The sequence below is a fragment of the Urocitellus parryii genome, chromosome 15, assembly GCF_045843805.1.
Source record: "Urocitellus parryii isolate mUroPar1 chromosome 15, mUroPar1.hap1, whole genome shotgun sequence".
Taxonomy (NCBI): Eukaryota; Metazoa; Chordata; class Mammalia; order Rodentia; family Sciuridae; genus Urocitellus; species Urocitellus parryii.
Window position 1 is genome coordinate 38,897,549 of NC_135545.1, and position 17,084 is coordinate 38,914,632.

The following is a 17,084-nucleotide window of genomic DNA, read 5'->3' on the forward strand; positions in this document are numbered from 1 at the left end:
CCTCCACTATCCCCACACCATGTTTGATTTCATTCCTCCAGATTTTGGCGCTTGGCCACAGAACGATCTTTCTTTCTTTCTTTCTTTCTTTCTTTCTTTCTTTCTTTCTTTCTTTCTTTCTTTCTTTCTTTCTTTCTTTCCTTCTTTCTCTCTCTCTCTCTCTCTCTCTCTCTCTCTCTCTCTCTCTCTCTCTCTCTCTTTCTTTCTTTCTTTCCATGACATCAGAGCAGAAAGAGCTAGGGGTCAATTGCTTTCTGATAGTTAATGTTGTGATATAAAGATTAGAAATTATCCCTGGTCATATATGCTAGCTTGGGGAACAATATCTCTAATGGAAAACGAAATGTGATATGAAGGGAGAAACAGAGATAGGAATTTATCTAGTGGCATTCAAAGCCCTTATTCCAATTGCTTTGGATATCTACCATTTTGGCTTACCCTTTGCTTGACTTTCTTTTTTCTTTTTTTTTTTAACTGTTATTTAACTTCTATTTTCAACATACCTAATTTGACTTACTTTCACTTGCAGGTGAAACAATCCTCAATAATAAAACCATTTGTTATCAAACCCAAATATTTTTTGAATACTTGTCATTTATTCTTTAAATAAGATTATCCAAGTAATTTTGTATCTCTGGATAACTCTTGTCCTCATCTGTAAAATCCTTAAACATGACTATATATAATGATATGAGAATTAAATTGGACCTCATACGTAAAAGCACTTGCGATCATACATCATTCATATTTTTAAAGAATAATAATAATAAATGAAACAGGAAAGTGTAGGAACCCCTTGAATAGGTCTCCATGGCATCACCTGCAAGGCTCCTTGAGTGTGTATGTCTCTTTGTCTCTTCCGTCTTCAGTCATCCTGAATCACCCACAATTCTCAGGACATCCTCCCATCTTTGCAAACACTGGTCCTACTTCTTGGGATGCCATTTTCCTTCAGTTCCATGATGACTCCTTCAATATTTTCTCATTCTTCCAGATCAAATCATTGCCCACTGTGGGATCATAGGCTTTCACTACCAGTAGTAAAAAGGAAGGAAAATACTTTCTCTAGTTTTTGGACTTACTATGGTCTTGGGTATCCTCCTCCACCCCTTCCTGGATCTTATTTCAGGCATTAGTCCCATGACTACTTGTGCTCCTCCTGCTACAATCTTCTGAGAACAAATTTTTAAATCAGTTTTATAGATCTTTAATGAAGTCTCCCCTCAGATTGTGGAGGTACTAGAGACTAGGAGTGAAATTTATATAACCTTAAGTTCATATAAGTTGGTACAATGCAGAGCACACCAATTGCACTGAACAATTTTGTTTTCTATGAATGAAATAAGGCATCTCTAATCACTAAACTGTTACATTCTCTATCTTGCAATACTCAATCATACTGTCTTATACAATCTTGTTACACTAAGTGAGTAGAAATTCCTCAAGCAAAAACATTTGATTGGTCAGTTACTTTCCTAGTATCCACTACCTAATATGTACTACACACCTGGTATCTAGTACCTGATCCTTCAGTGTGCCCCTGCTCTTCCTTCCTAATACCTGGACTGAAATTAGTTAGGCCTGCTTAAACTTTTAATTGATTCATTTTTTAAATTGAATGGATCACTTGTTCCAATCTTGCCTTCCCGAGCAGTGATTCTCCTGAGAAAGTGGAAAAGTCCTGAGAAAACAGGTTGATCCATGGAAGAAGGAAGTAAACCTATTATTCCCTTGTCTTTGTCTTCAAAATCCCAGTAAGGTGATTTTGTTATGAGATTTTTTAGCAAAGAACAAAATGTTGGAATAGCCAAAGGTCCTTCCTGAGGTTAGCAATGTGGATGGATAAGATACAGGGTTCAAATAATAATTGCTAGAGTTGTTTGAATTATACTGTGTCACAGGGGCTCTATGACTTACCAAACAAGAGTCCTCACTCATAAGTGACTCAGGAAGTAGGTAGTATTATCCTAGTCAGTAAAGACGAAACTAAATTGTTCTTCACTGAAGACAAACAAGTATTCCCAAAGGCAAGACATGGCTATGTCCCAAAATTTAAGCCCTTTTCTTTTTTCACCAAAATTCATGGTATAAATAGCTTTGACCAAATTCCATCTCCATAGCAGAAGCCAGGAGAGCTGGATAAAAATCAACAGTTTATTCCAGTAACAAATTCCTGGGTTCTAACTTATAGGGTCAATGTCAAAGTGCTCAAAACAATTTTTCTAGGTGACTTCAATGTGTACACAGATTTGGCGACACTAGACTGCTTTAGTGATGTTCTCTAAAATAAAGTTATTGATTAGTAGTCTAAATTAGTAGAATTTATTTAAATCTGTCCAACAGCATCAGTGGATTACCAAATACATGCCAGAAATTGACCTAGGTTGTGGCAAAAAGACACTAAAATGACATTAAAATTTAACCCAAGTTGGTAGGCAGCTGGATAGAAATGAATAAATTAAAATGACCAATGAAAGAAACAGAGGTAAATATGACAAAACAGAGAACAATTAAGTCTCCTTGGTAAAGGAGATGAGAAAAGCACCCTCACAGGAGGGGATATCTTTATTTAAAAGAAAAAATAAGCTTACATTGCTATTTTGTAAGACAGGGTATATTTAGTGTCTTTCCAGCTAAAGTATTCAGTTCTCATCAGAAAAATAATTTTAATATTTGGCCTTAATAACAAGATCCATCTTTCTCTTTATATATGTAAGTATGTATTTATTTATTTATTTTTAAGGTCATCATATTCAGAGAATATTGTAGTAGCTCATAAGAAAGCACATTGATGCCCAAGTGATTTGATTCTTTATGGTTTTCTGTTTGACCTTTTATCTTTATTGGATAACTTTATACCCACATATAGGATATATAATACTGCAGGATAAGATTTATATTTTATTCTTTTTTCTTTTGTGGATTTAATTATTTGTTTCTTCCCAAATCTCAATTTGTCCTATGAGAAAACATGATGAATTTTGGAAACCTTCCCTATAACTACATTGTCTACTGAAATTACCTTTACAGTTTTCTCTGAAGTATCATGAGAGTTAAGTTTTAATGATTCCAAATTAAAACTGGTTTAGAAAAAACTGCAAATGCGATTCATAAGAACATTCATCTAAATTAACTTTCTCATATTTTTCTGTGCTTGTATCTTTGATGAAATTTTTACAAATTAAAAAAAGAAATTATATATAAGTAGTGAAATTATCTTTGATAAACCTTCTCCATGTTTCCTGATGTTATCAGTGATGACCTGAGAGGGCAAAAGACTTTCTCAAGAGTGCATAGCATACCTAGCATTCAAATGTATATCTTTTCATTCTCAACCCACAATTGTTCAATTATAGCCCACTCTCTCCTAGAAGTAATATATGGTGGGGAGATCAATTCTTGTAAATAATCTTTAAACATTCTCAGGTGATATAAAAATAGAAGGGGATATATAGATAGGAGGACTGACGTTCTAAGAGTTGAAAGTATCATGTCTCAGTGATATTTATTAATTTTGTAAATGCGCCATGGTACCTCACCTTGAGAACAGAGTATATATTCAGGAAGAAGGTAGTTTTTCTTTCCTTTCTTTTTGAGGATGTTGGATAAGAAAATAAATTATTTAAATATTTATGCGATGTATCATGAGTTCCATTACTATCTCTCACCCCTGCCCCTGCCCACAAAACAGAGCTAATGTATCATTTAATGTCATGATCCTAACGTTTCCCTTGCATCTACATTTGAGATACTTGATCTAGAATTTACTCGGTCTAGTATTTTACCCTGTACCTTGAAAAATAAGGTGCATCTTCAAGCTAAATCAGGCAACTATTGCAATTATAAGTCAATAAACAAAAGACAAAAGTACCAGTGTAAAACATTAGTGAGAAATAAGTACATCACTTCAACCATGGAAGGTATCTCCTGTGCCTTCTGATATATATATTTTTTTTTTAATGAAAACAAATGGCACTGGTAAAAGACCAGACATTTGAACTGGAGTAAAAAGAGTTGGTGTTTAACCTGAACCTAGCCTCTTTTTCCAGCCTGTCAACAGGACACACAGGTGGACCTCTGGGTTTCACAGAAGCTCAGATCAGAGAAAAACAGCATGAGACCACAGAAATGCGCAGATGCTCTCAGGCTCCACAAAAAAAATCACTAGTCAAGGGAACAGTAGCACCTTGGCACAGTTCCAACAAGAGAGCCATTTCAGTAGAGCAGTTACTAATGTCTCCCTCACCAGTTGCTGTTTTCCATTTTACAAATCCAAATAAAATATGTGGTACTTTCCTATGCTTTACTTCCTTAGCATATGTAGGCCACCCAATTCCCTCTTCCTTGCAGTGAAAGCTTGAGAGTACTGCAACAGATGTATACAGCAACATTTTCATGGATAGAAGGCCCATTTCTGTCTTTGGCTTGACAAAAAATAAATGGTAGACATTTGTGAAAGCTACATTAAAAGGGGAGAAAATTCCAATGGAGACAGATTCACATTTTCGACTGTCTCAGAGAACAGAAAGTGATTATGGAATAACAAAGGTTACCTCATCTATGGAGAAATTTACCAGTGAGGTATTACTCCTATTAATAAATGGGAAAAATTAGGTCTTTGCCACCTGAGTGACTTCTCCAGCTCCCACCTAGGCAAAGAGTGGGAAGCCACCTCTCCTGCACTCTACTCTTTCCACTACCTTATACTAATGGCCAGGTCTAAATAAATTGAAATGTCACATCTCTTCTCTGACTCGCAAAATGCCCAGTACCATGATAGGTTGATTTATTATGTGTGGTCAGACAAGAATCTGTAGCATAATAGACTATTTAAAAAATTGCAACTGTTAAAAATGTCCATATGTTCTCATTGTGCAGATGAGGAAATGGAAATAGAGAGGGGAAATGACTGAGGATTGATCACAAATAGAATGCAATGAACTCTGATCTGATTACCTCACTCTCCTCTCTAAGATTCTTCATTGACTTCACATTGAACATCAAATAAATTCCAACTCCTCCATTCCTTTTTGAGATTAATTTCTGCCGTGTTTTCTATACAACATCTACTCAAGGGCACTTATGGTTATCCTATTACAAGTTTTGTGTTTCCCAGTGTAAGGTTTTCAAACATTACATGCTGTGTTACCAAACTTAATTTCCCTTTGTCTTTACTTAAAAGTCACTTCTTAACCATTACTTAATGCCCTTCCTAGATTGAATGAGATCTCCTGATTCAATTATATTTTCTAATGTCTTTTAAATTTTTTGCACTTGCCAAAGTTGAACAGAGATAATTATATTTTTTAATTTCTATTAAAAAGTGAGGGCATGATGTAAATGACTGAAAGTTGAATCAAGAATATCAGAAAACTGTCATTTGCAGCAGTCTGATGAAACTGGAGGATTTTATGCTAAGTGCCAGATACAGACAGAAACCACATGTTCTCACTTATATGTGGAATCCAAAACAATTAAACTCATAAAGCAGAGAGTAGATCTGTGGTTTCCAGAGACTGGGGGTAGGGGAGTGGGAACATGTTAATGAAAGCACACTTAGTAGTTTTGTTTAAACAGGAAAAATGAATGATAAGTGTTTAATGGGATGGATGTGTTAATTAGCTTGACACAGTCATTCCAAACCTTATGCATATATCATAAAACTGTTGTGTTCTCTGTAATTAGATATGATTATAATTTGGCAAAAAAATAAAACTGAATTTAATTTGTTTGCAAACAACTTCATGAAAAAAAAAAAAGAAAAGAAAGAAAGAAAAAGAATATCAGGCATGAAAAAATCTGTAAGACCCCATCAGTTTCTCACAGAACATTATTCATTCCTGTCAACTTCCCCAAATGACCACCATTTTAAAAATCTCAGTACCATCTCTTATAAATAAGCCCTTCTACAGCCATTTGACAGCCCCTTTTCCACTTACATTTTCTTGTCAGAAATGCTGATCACCTATATAAGAATTATGAGCCTGGAAATGCTACAAAGGAAATTGATTTTTAAATCAGTGAAATAATCATTTACATAAAAACATTCAAAAGTATTTAAAGAAAATTGACTTCCTACTTGTATGTCATTTAAATAGCAAAAAGGCTTCAACTTGTGATTTGTACTAGATTTATAATAATGCATTTAAATATGATATTAAACAAATGTTGGGTTGTATAAAAATGGCCAGAGCATGACTGATCTTTTCAGATGAGGAGGCCCCTTGCTCAAAGTTATTTGCATCTTTACATTGTGATTCTGAATGAGCCTGAAGGCCAACCAGATTAACATCTTCCTTCTATGTCCTTATCTGCTTTTGAATTAGGTGAGAATAGTGAAAACCTCCCAGTCAGATCTCTCTCTCTTTTTTTTTCCTCTCTCTTTTTATTTTTTTTTTCTAACGAGAAAGTTCACCCTGTTCTTATTTTAGTGAATCTCACTCACTCAGACTTTAATCAATGAAGTCTCAATATGTGCTTTTCCACCAGATCTGTTTCTCACAGCCTTATGCCTAGTATGTCACCGGAAATAGGATTTTGTTGTTGTTGTTGTTGTTGACCTTTACTTTTATTACATTTGAAGAAGGATGTCCGTTACTATTAAACATCTATTTAGAACAATTTTATCTGACAAACGGTTTTCACATGGCATGACTCTGATATCTCAGGCCTCAGACCGGAGCACTGTTTTATTCACAGCTTTCTTGTAGAAATAAGAATTTTTAAATTCCAACCTTTTTATTTTTTATTTTTTTAACGGAGATATATGTACCATTGATCATTCTAGTGTCTATTTACATCAGTGGTCTTTCCCTAAAGCAAACAAATCCTCTCTGTCTTTGAAACCTTTCACTTGAAATCCATTGTGAGTTCTTATTATTACAGAGTGCTTTTTTTTAAAATCCCTTTTAAATATAAGTCTAACTTTCTCATGCCAGAAGCAGAGCTCAGTCCCCCCTGCCACAATTTCCAGTTCTGCAAGTCTCCCATGATTGTTATGATTTGGAACCAAAGAGATCATGAGACAGACAATGCAGGAAGAGTCACAGTTGAAATGATTAATTATGGGAGCCGCAAACTAACCAGTGGATTAATACATTTTATGGGTTAATAATTTGAATAGATTAAGTAACTGTAGACAGGCTGGAGTAAGTGGGTCACTGGGAGCATGCCCTTGGGAATTGTGGTATATGTGTGTGTGTGTGTGTGTGTGTGTGTGTCTCCGGGACACCATGAGCTGAGAAGTTGTCCTTCACCAGAATCTTCCATCTTAGAATTCAGCCTCACCTCAGACCCAGAGCAATGGAGTTGGCCAGCCATGGACTGCCATGGACTGAGACCTCTGAAACCTTAAGCCCCAAATAGATGTTTTCTTCTCTATTGCTCTTGTCAGGATTTTGGTCACAGCAAAAATCTGATTTACACAACAATCAATCCAGATATCTGCCACAGACAACTTCTTCCTGATGAGTACATCCCCAGGGAACAGCTAGATAAAACTTACTCAATTGCCCTACTGATCCCTCTATTATGGATGTGCCACAATAACCACTTTTCTGCGACAGGGTAACTTTCTGGAATTCCTGCTTGCTTACTTTAAATTCACCAATGAAAACACCCTGAAAGGAACCTATTTGAATAACATCCTGCACCCCAATATAGGTGTTGGTCCACAAGTCCCTCTCTTATTCTCTACATAGTCTCTGGCTTCTCTATTTGGCCCCCAAGCATGCAAGGACCATTGAGTAATAAAATCTTCATCTTGTGTCTCTTCCAATCAATAAAGAAATGATTTTTATCTTTAAAACACTAAATTAAAGTTAAAACATCTAGATCTTGAAATTTGTCTGATATCTCTGCAGAGGAATGTTAATCTCTACTTACAGCATGGTTCAGCATCCTGCCATAGATTTTTACATAGATTGAATTCACTTAAAAACTTTTATTCTGAACACTAAATAATACTATAACATTAACCATCTCTCCTTGAGTAATAGAAGCACCTGGTCCCTGAATAATCCCTGAAAAATGAAAAAGACTAATAAAATCGTGGTCAATAAAAGCTAGGACAGATTGGAATATGTTTAAAACATGTATGGTTAGCCAAATTACATTTTATTTGTGTATATATATATATATATATATATATATATATATATATTTGTATTTACATGTATGTGTATATATGTTGTGTAAAGGGTATATTATATGTATATGTTTCTTACTCACATCCAAACTATCCATATTATTTTCTCCAAAAAATAAAATCAGATGTAATTGTAGTTTTGATGTTGAAGATTCCCCAAAGACTCGTGTGTTAAAGGCTTGATCCCCGGGGTAGCACTACTGGGAGGTTTTACCATCTTTTGGGAGTAGAACCTATTAGGGGGTCCCAAGGCAACTGTAGACCTGCCCTCAAAGGGAATAGTGGGACCATGGTCTCTATTTATCTGCTCTTACTCACAATGTGATCTTTTTGCTCTAATAAATGTTCTCCCTTCATTCCTATCTGATGGTCTCACCAGAAATGAGCCAGTGCAGTCACCCTGCCCTTGAATCTCAAAAACTATAAACTAAATGCAGCTTTTTTCTTTGTGTTAGTCACCTCAGGTGTGTCACTGTAGCAATGCCAAGCTGACTAACAGAAATATTTTCAGCATATGTAATGTTTATCCCAGTTCTTCCTCCCAATAGTCCAATGAAATATTTTCACTACTATAACACAATGAAACTGAGTTCAGACACATTAATAAATAACTCAAAGTTGCACATCAAATGGGTAATTAAATTCTGATTGTAAAGCAGGATTGTAGAGATGTTTCTACTCACTTATGCATTTTAATCTGTGAGGAGCCATACCTGCAGACCCAATCAATTCAACAAAAGCCCAAGACCTCTATGTAGGTTTTTCCTAATGGTAATTCACTGATTTTTCTAAATTTGGAAAGAGTTACTATTAGGCCATATGCAGTAATTCTCAAATGAAGATTCACATCTGACTACTGGAAGTGTTTCTAAAAGATCTATTTCTACAAAGGAAGTAGAAAAAAAATAAAGGTTGGCATTGAAGAGTCTGACTTTACCTCTTCAACCTCTGACAATGAAAGAGAAAAAGTAGTGAGATTTCTTTCTACCGATTGATCATTTTCAATTGCTCTAGGTGGTTGAAACTAGTGGAGAGAGCAATGACAAAGATCTGTCAGAAGGCATGCAAGTGTCTATAATGACTTTCAGAGCACATTTTAGAGACATGAGAATAAAAATGCTTTCATATTGAATGATGGGAAAATTTTAATACCTGTGAAATGTCTCCTGGGCTCCTATTTGAAGGAACATTCTTGAAGTATAGTATATCCTTTGCTATCTTTCATTGTGTTTTCCTATTCTATAGTGAGGCAAATGGACAATATGGGATTTGAAAATTACTGAGCAACTTGTACTTATCCTGTGAAGACCTCAGGGTTTCCTCAATGAGGCATACGACCTAACTTTCCAGAATGGATACAGTGTTCTCTTTTACCTACTTCTGTCTCAGAACACCTTTAGTTATTTCCATATAACACTGTAATGTTCGTTGTCTCGTTCATCTGCATATTTATTGAGATTCTGTTCTTATTCTAACATTATACTTGCAAATAATTTGAAAATTACCACTGCTCGTTCAATATCCCAGTGAAGAGGATATAGTAAGAAAGAAAGAAAATTATTTCAGATGTTCACAAGTGCTACAAAGAAGATAAATAAGTGAATCCAGAGCAGGTAATTGGAGAGAAAAGTAATTTAAATAAAGTATTGAGGGAAGATTAAAGATGGAAGGTGACTACTTCATGGGGACCCAAATAGCAAGAAGGAGTCACCTGATCAACTGGGTCCAAAGTGTTTCAGTAGGAGACAATAATACACCCAAAAGTACTGAGCTGTGAAAAATCATGGTTCTTGTTGTCATTATACAGGGGAAGCTAGAAGAGTTGAAGTTTACTAAGCATGAAGGGTTATATCTGAGAAGAAGGCAGGAATACATTCTGTTAGGATGTGATATGCTTCCTTCTGTCTAATGTACTTCAAGTTCTCTGGATAATCTTATCATTTGCCTTTAATTTTGTGAACCTCAGAAAGCAATGCCTTTGGCATTAAAGTGAGATAACAACATTTGCTTGGAACAAGTGGTAGCAAGAAACTGCCTCACATCATCAGGGGCATATATCTGTATGCATTGTGTTTCACGTGAGCATCTGTCAAGTGAAAATATGTGGGGTGTTACATAGTTGAGAAAGCAACATGGGGAAATGGAAATAGATTGAGAAGGAAGACAAACTAATGCTATCACCTCTTCCTGCCACTTACTCTCTCCGCTGCTTTGTTCGAGAATCTCCCTTGTCTTCCAACAAACATCTTCATCTATAAAGCGACAATGTTTATGGTGGATTTGGCAGACTAGACGATTGATCAGATGAAAGAACTTAAAGGATGGTGCGATGGACCCCAAGGATGAACAACTGTGTTCAGGAAGGCACAGGAGAAGAAAGAGCCGGCAAAGGAAATCATGTACACGACTAGTCTGGGAAAGTCAAGAGTGAGCTCAGTGAGCTCAGAATTTGTAGTAACATTCAGAAAAACAGGAAAGGGATTATGGTTCTCTTCATGGATCCTTTGTGTAATAAAGTCAAAGAACGGCTTGGCTTGGTGAAGAGCTGTGGCTTTATGTGCTTGGTTGTTTTATTTATTTATTTTTTTTCATTTGCTTGTTAGTGAGAAGAGGTCATGTCCAGCATAGTGTCTGACACATAAGAAGCATTCAATAGACAAACCAATGCAAATGGATGAATTAAGGAGATTACACCATATGGACTATTAGCAAAAGCCTTGGTGTTGGATGCAATCCTTCTCTCAGACATTCTTTGTTCAGGTTTCAGGTCAAAAAAGAGTCAGTCAGTTTCACCCCATGTTCTGCTGCATCTATGTGGCAGGCATGGTCATTGGTGAAAGCTGGAGAACAATAAAAATAAGTAGTTCAATTTCGGCAGGAGTCAATAATACACCCCAAAGAACAGCTCTGAATGTGGAAGTTCTGTAAGAGTTTTTCATACTTGATTCCTTGGTAACCTGTTTCAGAATCTCCTTGGGAATGTCTTCAAAAGTAAGTTTCAGCTCCTCCTCCATTAGACAAGTAAGAATCTCCTGTAATGGGGACTACAAATCTGTATTTATAGAAAGTCATTCAGGTGATGTGCATGTTCCCTGAAGTTTGATAATATCTCTCTTAGTGGCTTAAAAGCATTCTGTTCTCCATTTGAGTTTTATTTGTAGAGGATGTAAGACAGATCATTAACTCCAATCAAAATCAGGATTTTAAAAACATGAATGGTTCTTAAAAAATACACAAAATGATCATTTTGATAAAATTAAATATGAGAGAGAATTAAACAAAGAAGTGATGAATGTGGAAAGATGATGCATGTGGAAAGACTTTTTAGACTACAGTAAATGCAGTGCTAATCATTCATGTGATGTGGTCTCTCCAAATACAAATTAATCTTTAGCTATAGTAAGAGAAATTGTGTGCTAATCAGAACTGGAATAATGATAACTCTGTATATGGCAGAACTGCCCAGATACACTGTGTTCACTAATTTTTAAAAGGATACCAGTCAAAATGAAAGGGCTTAAGTTTAAAAGCATTGTTCTAGAAATAATAATCAAAGAAATAGTTTATTTTTTAATTTAGATAAAAAATCCTATAAGAGTATGAAAAGTAACATCACTACAAAGCTGATCTGAGAGAGTGAATAGATTCTCTCTTGAGGGAATGGAGGTCAAGGAACATTGTTAAAAGTACAGAGTAATTATTTTGGTTCAACACTTCCTTGTGCTATTTAAACACATATATATGTACATGAGTTCTGGAACTTATATACTTTATATATATACATATATATTTTATATAAATTGTATATAATTGCTATCTATCGATTACTGAAATATTATTTAAAATGTGGAAAATTGATATCTATAATTCTTCATACTTAAATGCATCTTATTTGTCTAAGCTTTTGTGATCTTATCTACAGACAATCGTATTAAAAATATTATATCATGCCATGGCAAATCTTATAATATTGTATTTTCTGTGGATTTGTATCTATTATCTTTATGGCTTCACAATAGCCCATCACAGAGGTGGTATGGGGTGATTTACATATGACCATATAATAAACCATTTCCCTGGACATTGGCTGCATGTTTGAAGAACTTTATATAACAGAAGCTAAAGTACAAAATAGGAGACCTCCAAGTACCAGAGTCTAAGGCTCAGGCCATGTTTTGAGGTCCATTCTACAGACAAGCGTATTTTATAAAGAAGAGATTCACAGGTAACAAACACACTACTTCAGGATCCTCAGTAAGCAGAAGAACCTACTGGTGCCCTGGAGGAAAGAATGGTCTGGCTTTAGAAAGAAGAGTAACAGTGACCACTTGTGATCATCATGGGGGACTCCCAGACAGTACAGCGGGAGGCCATTCCCTGCAGTCTGAGAGGCCCTTTCTGAGATGGAGGGTATAGGGCTGTGATATTAAAGGTTAGACTTGAGGAAGAAAAGATTACCATTTGCTAGAGTAGGCTCTGTCTGTTTTCCTGGAGAAGAGGCATGAAGCAGGAAGAGTCGAGGGCTGTCCTACTATGAATTGTGCTGAGTTGCACACATTGCTAGCCATGAAACTCTCTGCTTGCTTATGAATCGGGCACAAAAGGCAGCAGAATTAGGTTATTCTAAATGTCTAATCTTTGTTATCTCATCGACGCCTTCCAAGAAGCTTGTAATTACTTCACATAATGTTCCCATTTAACAAAACGTAAAAATGAAAAGATGTGTAGTCTGCATAGGCATTTAAGGTACTGCTATACCTGATAAAGCTATTCTATATCTCCCAGTCTTCCTTCCTTTTGTCCAACCATCTCATACAAACTTAATTTGATAATCAAGCCTTCTGGGAAGACTTTAGAACAGAATCAATGAATGTTGGAGGTGTTTCCCTTAGGCTAATAGCATTTGCCTTAGTAGGTGTGGCATTATTCATGCTGGATGGATATTTTTATACTTGACTCTCTTTTTAAAATTTTATTTCTATCATAACTCCTAAAACCAAAGATAATTAAATACAGTATTTCTATTTTATTTGCAGAAGGCAACTACTGACAGATTTGGTCGGCTGCAGGGCTGTCTATAATTTCTCACTTATGAGGGTAATTTATGCATGACACTAATTGGTGGTAGAGTGATTATCAGAGCTACACATTGTGTCATTCCTTTCAACTTCTGTGTCACTGTACCCTGCTTTGGTATCTGTCTTTTTTGAACCTCTCTGCCAAGATAATTATATGGTCATATGTAAATCACCCAATACCACCTCTGTGATTTCTGAATGAAAACCAGAAATGGAATTACTGGGGATCTATAACTATTTTATACATATCCTAAAAGGATTTTCAGAATTTAACATAAACGATAAGGTTAAAATTAATCGGAGAGAAGAGTTTTAGGACATATTATCAAAAATGAACCTTAATGGTAAGTTTGGAGGGCTTTAAACTTAAGTCGAATGAAAGCTTCAGGATAATGCATTTATTCTCTTTACTAACTTCTTGTTAAGGTACTTGGTAACTTGTCCTTTATTTTATGACAAGATACTTGAAAGGTTGATTTGAATGAGTCATAGTCATAATTATTAGGCAATATAAAAAGGTAATAGATTTTGAAACTTCTCTTTTCATTTTTTTAAGGTCTTAAAATACTACACCATGAACTCTTACACTACTGAATCTAAAAGAGGGTCTGCGAACTGTCTGACTTTAGGCATAAACCCAAACTGAAAAGTGAATAATAAAGCCTATGAATTGTTGCCTTATATGTAATGTAGGAATTCAGGCCACAATTCCTTTCTTTCATAATCACGGCATGATTTTAATATTCAGGGAAGAATGTCACCCAAAGTGGCATCAAAACAAAAATGTGCCTTATAGAGAAGTGGCTAAATATTGGACCTGCATTTCTTTTTACTGTTCTGGCCAAAAATCTTATTAAGTATGACTCTCTTTTCCCCATACCAACATCTGATCACTCATAAAATAGCCTGGATTAAAGCCTCAAAAAAGATACAGAGATAGCATCTTACAACCTCCTGCACATCCACTTCCTGGTTGAATCCATCAGAGCCTCTTGCCTAGAATAATAAATAGCTTCCTTAATGTACCTGGTTCCACTCTTGCCACCCTCCAATATGTGTACCATTTAGCACACAGGATGAATGTGACCTCAAATGTGAATCCCATCAGATTCCTTACCTGCTCAAAAACCTTCAATGGCCTCTCCTCCCATTCAACATAAAATTAACATGTCCTAAACAGTCCACAAAAATCAAGTAAAATGACCATTCATGTGCTGGCTGCTGAATGACCTTTTGGTGAATGTGGACTGCATTTCTGAAGGTAGTTCAATAAAATTACCATAGAGGCAAAAATTTCCTGTCACCTACTCATGCTCTTGTGTTTTCAGTTAAATGGTATTAAGGAAAAGTCAAAAAGATTTTTTAAACTGAATAAAATAGAAATAGTATGTTATGGTTTATAAGTATGGCGTCACTCAGAAGCAGGCAAAATGATCAGATCATAGAAGCTGTAACCTAATCAGTGAATTAATGCATTTGATTGGTTATAAGGTACTGCATGGTAACCACAGGCAGGTGGGGCACGGCTGGAGGAGGTAGGTCACTAGGGATGAATCCCTGAAGGAATTCTGTACTCTGCAGCCCCTTCTCCCTGCCATCCTACTTCCTGGCTGCATGAGGTGAGCAGCCTTTGTCTGCCACCCACCTCCATGCATTTCTGCCATGATGTACCTCCTCACCTTGGACGCTTAGCAATGGAGTGGTCCATCCATGGACTGAGCCCCTGAAACTGGGACCCAATCAAACTTTTACTCCACTAAGTTGCTCATGTCAGGTATTTTGGTCACAGCAATGCAAAGTTGACTAGCCCAAGATTAGAGTAAGCGAGCTCAATTTATTATTGAAAAAGTTATTTTTGGTAAAGTTATTTTAACCTAAATGTACAATGTTTAAAAAGTCCACAGTCATGCACAGTAATGACCCAGGTCCTCACATTCACTCAACACTCACTCACTGGCCCAGAGCAACTTCTAGCCCAGCAAGATCCATTCATGGTTAGCACCCTGTTCATTTTACCTTTCATATAATGGTTTTACTATTCCTATTCTATGTTTAATACATCACAATTCTCTGGAGATTTATGCAGGTTCTCATGTAAATATCTGTATTTTGCCCCTAATTACCAAGTAGAATTCCATGATATAACCCACAGTCTATTTAAATATTCACTCTTTGATGGGCTTGTGGATTATTTCCATAGTTTTCCCTAAAAGTTTTATGGTATTATATTTTACATTCATGTCTATAATTCATTTTAATACTTCTATTATGTAAAAGACTTAGTGCTATCTATCCTGGACTGTGGTTTGTCCCCCGAGGGTTCTATTGGAAGTTTGACCTACAGCATGGCAATGTAATAAATGGTCCAACCTTTAAGAAGTGGGACCCAATAGAAGATGATTAGTTTTATTGGTGACAATGTCCTTAGAATTAGTTCTTATAAAATTGGATTGTTGTGTATAAGAGAAAGACAGGCCAGAATCAGTGTCTAGCTTCAAACCTTGCCATGGGTTCTCTTCCTGTTTCATGCATTCCCACCTTGATGTTATCTACCATGTTGTGAAATAGCCAAGGGGTGCCCTGATCAGATGCCAGACAGATGGGGCCATGGAACCTCGGATTTTCAACTCCCAAAATTATGAGATAAATGAACCTATTTTATTCATAAAAATACTTAGCCTCAGGAATTTTGTCATAATTATAGAAAACTAATATAATTTAAAAAAATTCTCTCTTTAGCAAAACTTGTTAAAAATGTTATCTTTTCATTGGTGATTTTGTAATCAGTGGGTCATAGTTCTGCAATCCATTTCTGGTTTGACAGATCAATGAATCTCTCCTTCTACCAAATTCACAGAGTCTGTTGATATACAATATGTTCAAATCAGTCCCCTTTGTTCTTCATTTTCAAGGGTTTTAAAAATTATTCTTGTCTTTTACACTTTCCACATATATTTAGAATAATCTTGCCTACATCAATAATAACAAAAGTATCTTGCTGGCATTTAGAAGTTGTGTATACCTGCACATGAATTTGAGGATAATTGATATCTTCCTTATTTTTACTCTTTAGATGAACAAACACTATATGCTCTTCCATTCGTTTAAAGGTCTGTCTGTTTGTTTCTTTGTTCTACTTTCACCAGATTTTTGCAGCTTGTCGATTATAAATTGTGAACATTTTAAGTTTACACATACTAATGGAACTGTATTTTTAATGTCAATGATGTTATTTTTAATATCAATGATGATATTTTTAAGGAATTGACTCAGTTCATAAAATACAAATATTTTTAAATATTTTTTTTGTAAGCTATAACCTTGCTGATCAATTTATCAGTTCTGGAATTTTATAATTTAATCAGTTTTTGGCTGAGTGTTTTTATTAGTTGTGGATTTCTTTAGACTATTTAGGTGACTGTACCATCTGCAGTAGGGACCATTTTCTTATTATTTTCCTCTCTGTATACCTTGTATTTATTGCCATAACACTCTTGTTGTAATTTTCAGCTCTGAGTTGAATAAAAGCACTAAGAACAAATATTCTTGTCTTGTTTCTATACTTAGTGAGAACACATTCAGCATTTCAACATCAGGTATTTCATTAGCTGTATTTTTTTGTAAATCTTCTTTATCAAGGTTTAAAATTCTCAATTAGTTCTTCTTAGAGGACTACTCAAATTTTTTGTTACAAATTACATGTGTTGTGATTGTTTGTTTATTTTTTAAGGAATTGATTCAGTTCATTCAAGCTCTAAAATTTATGTTTGTTGTGCTGTTCCTGGTAGTTTCCTTATAGCTAGTTTGATTTCTGTAGGGTCTGTAATGATATCCTCTTTCCTAATAATGGTGATCTATGT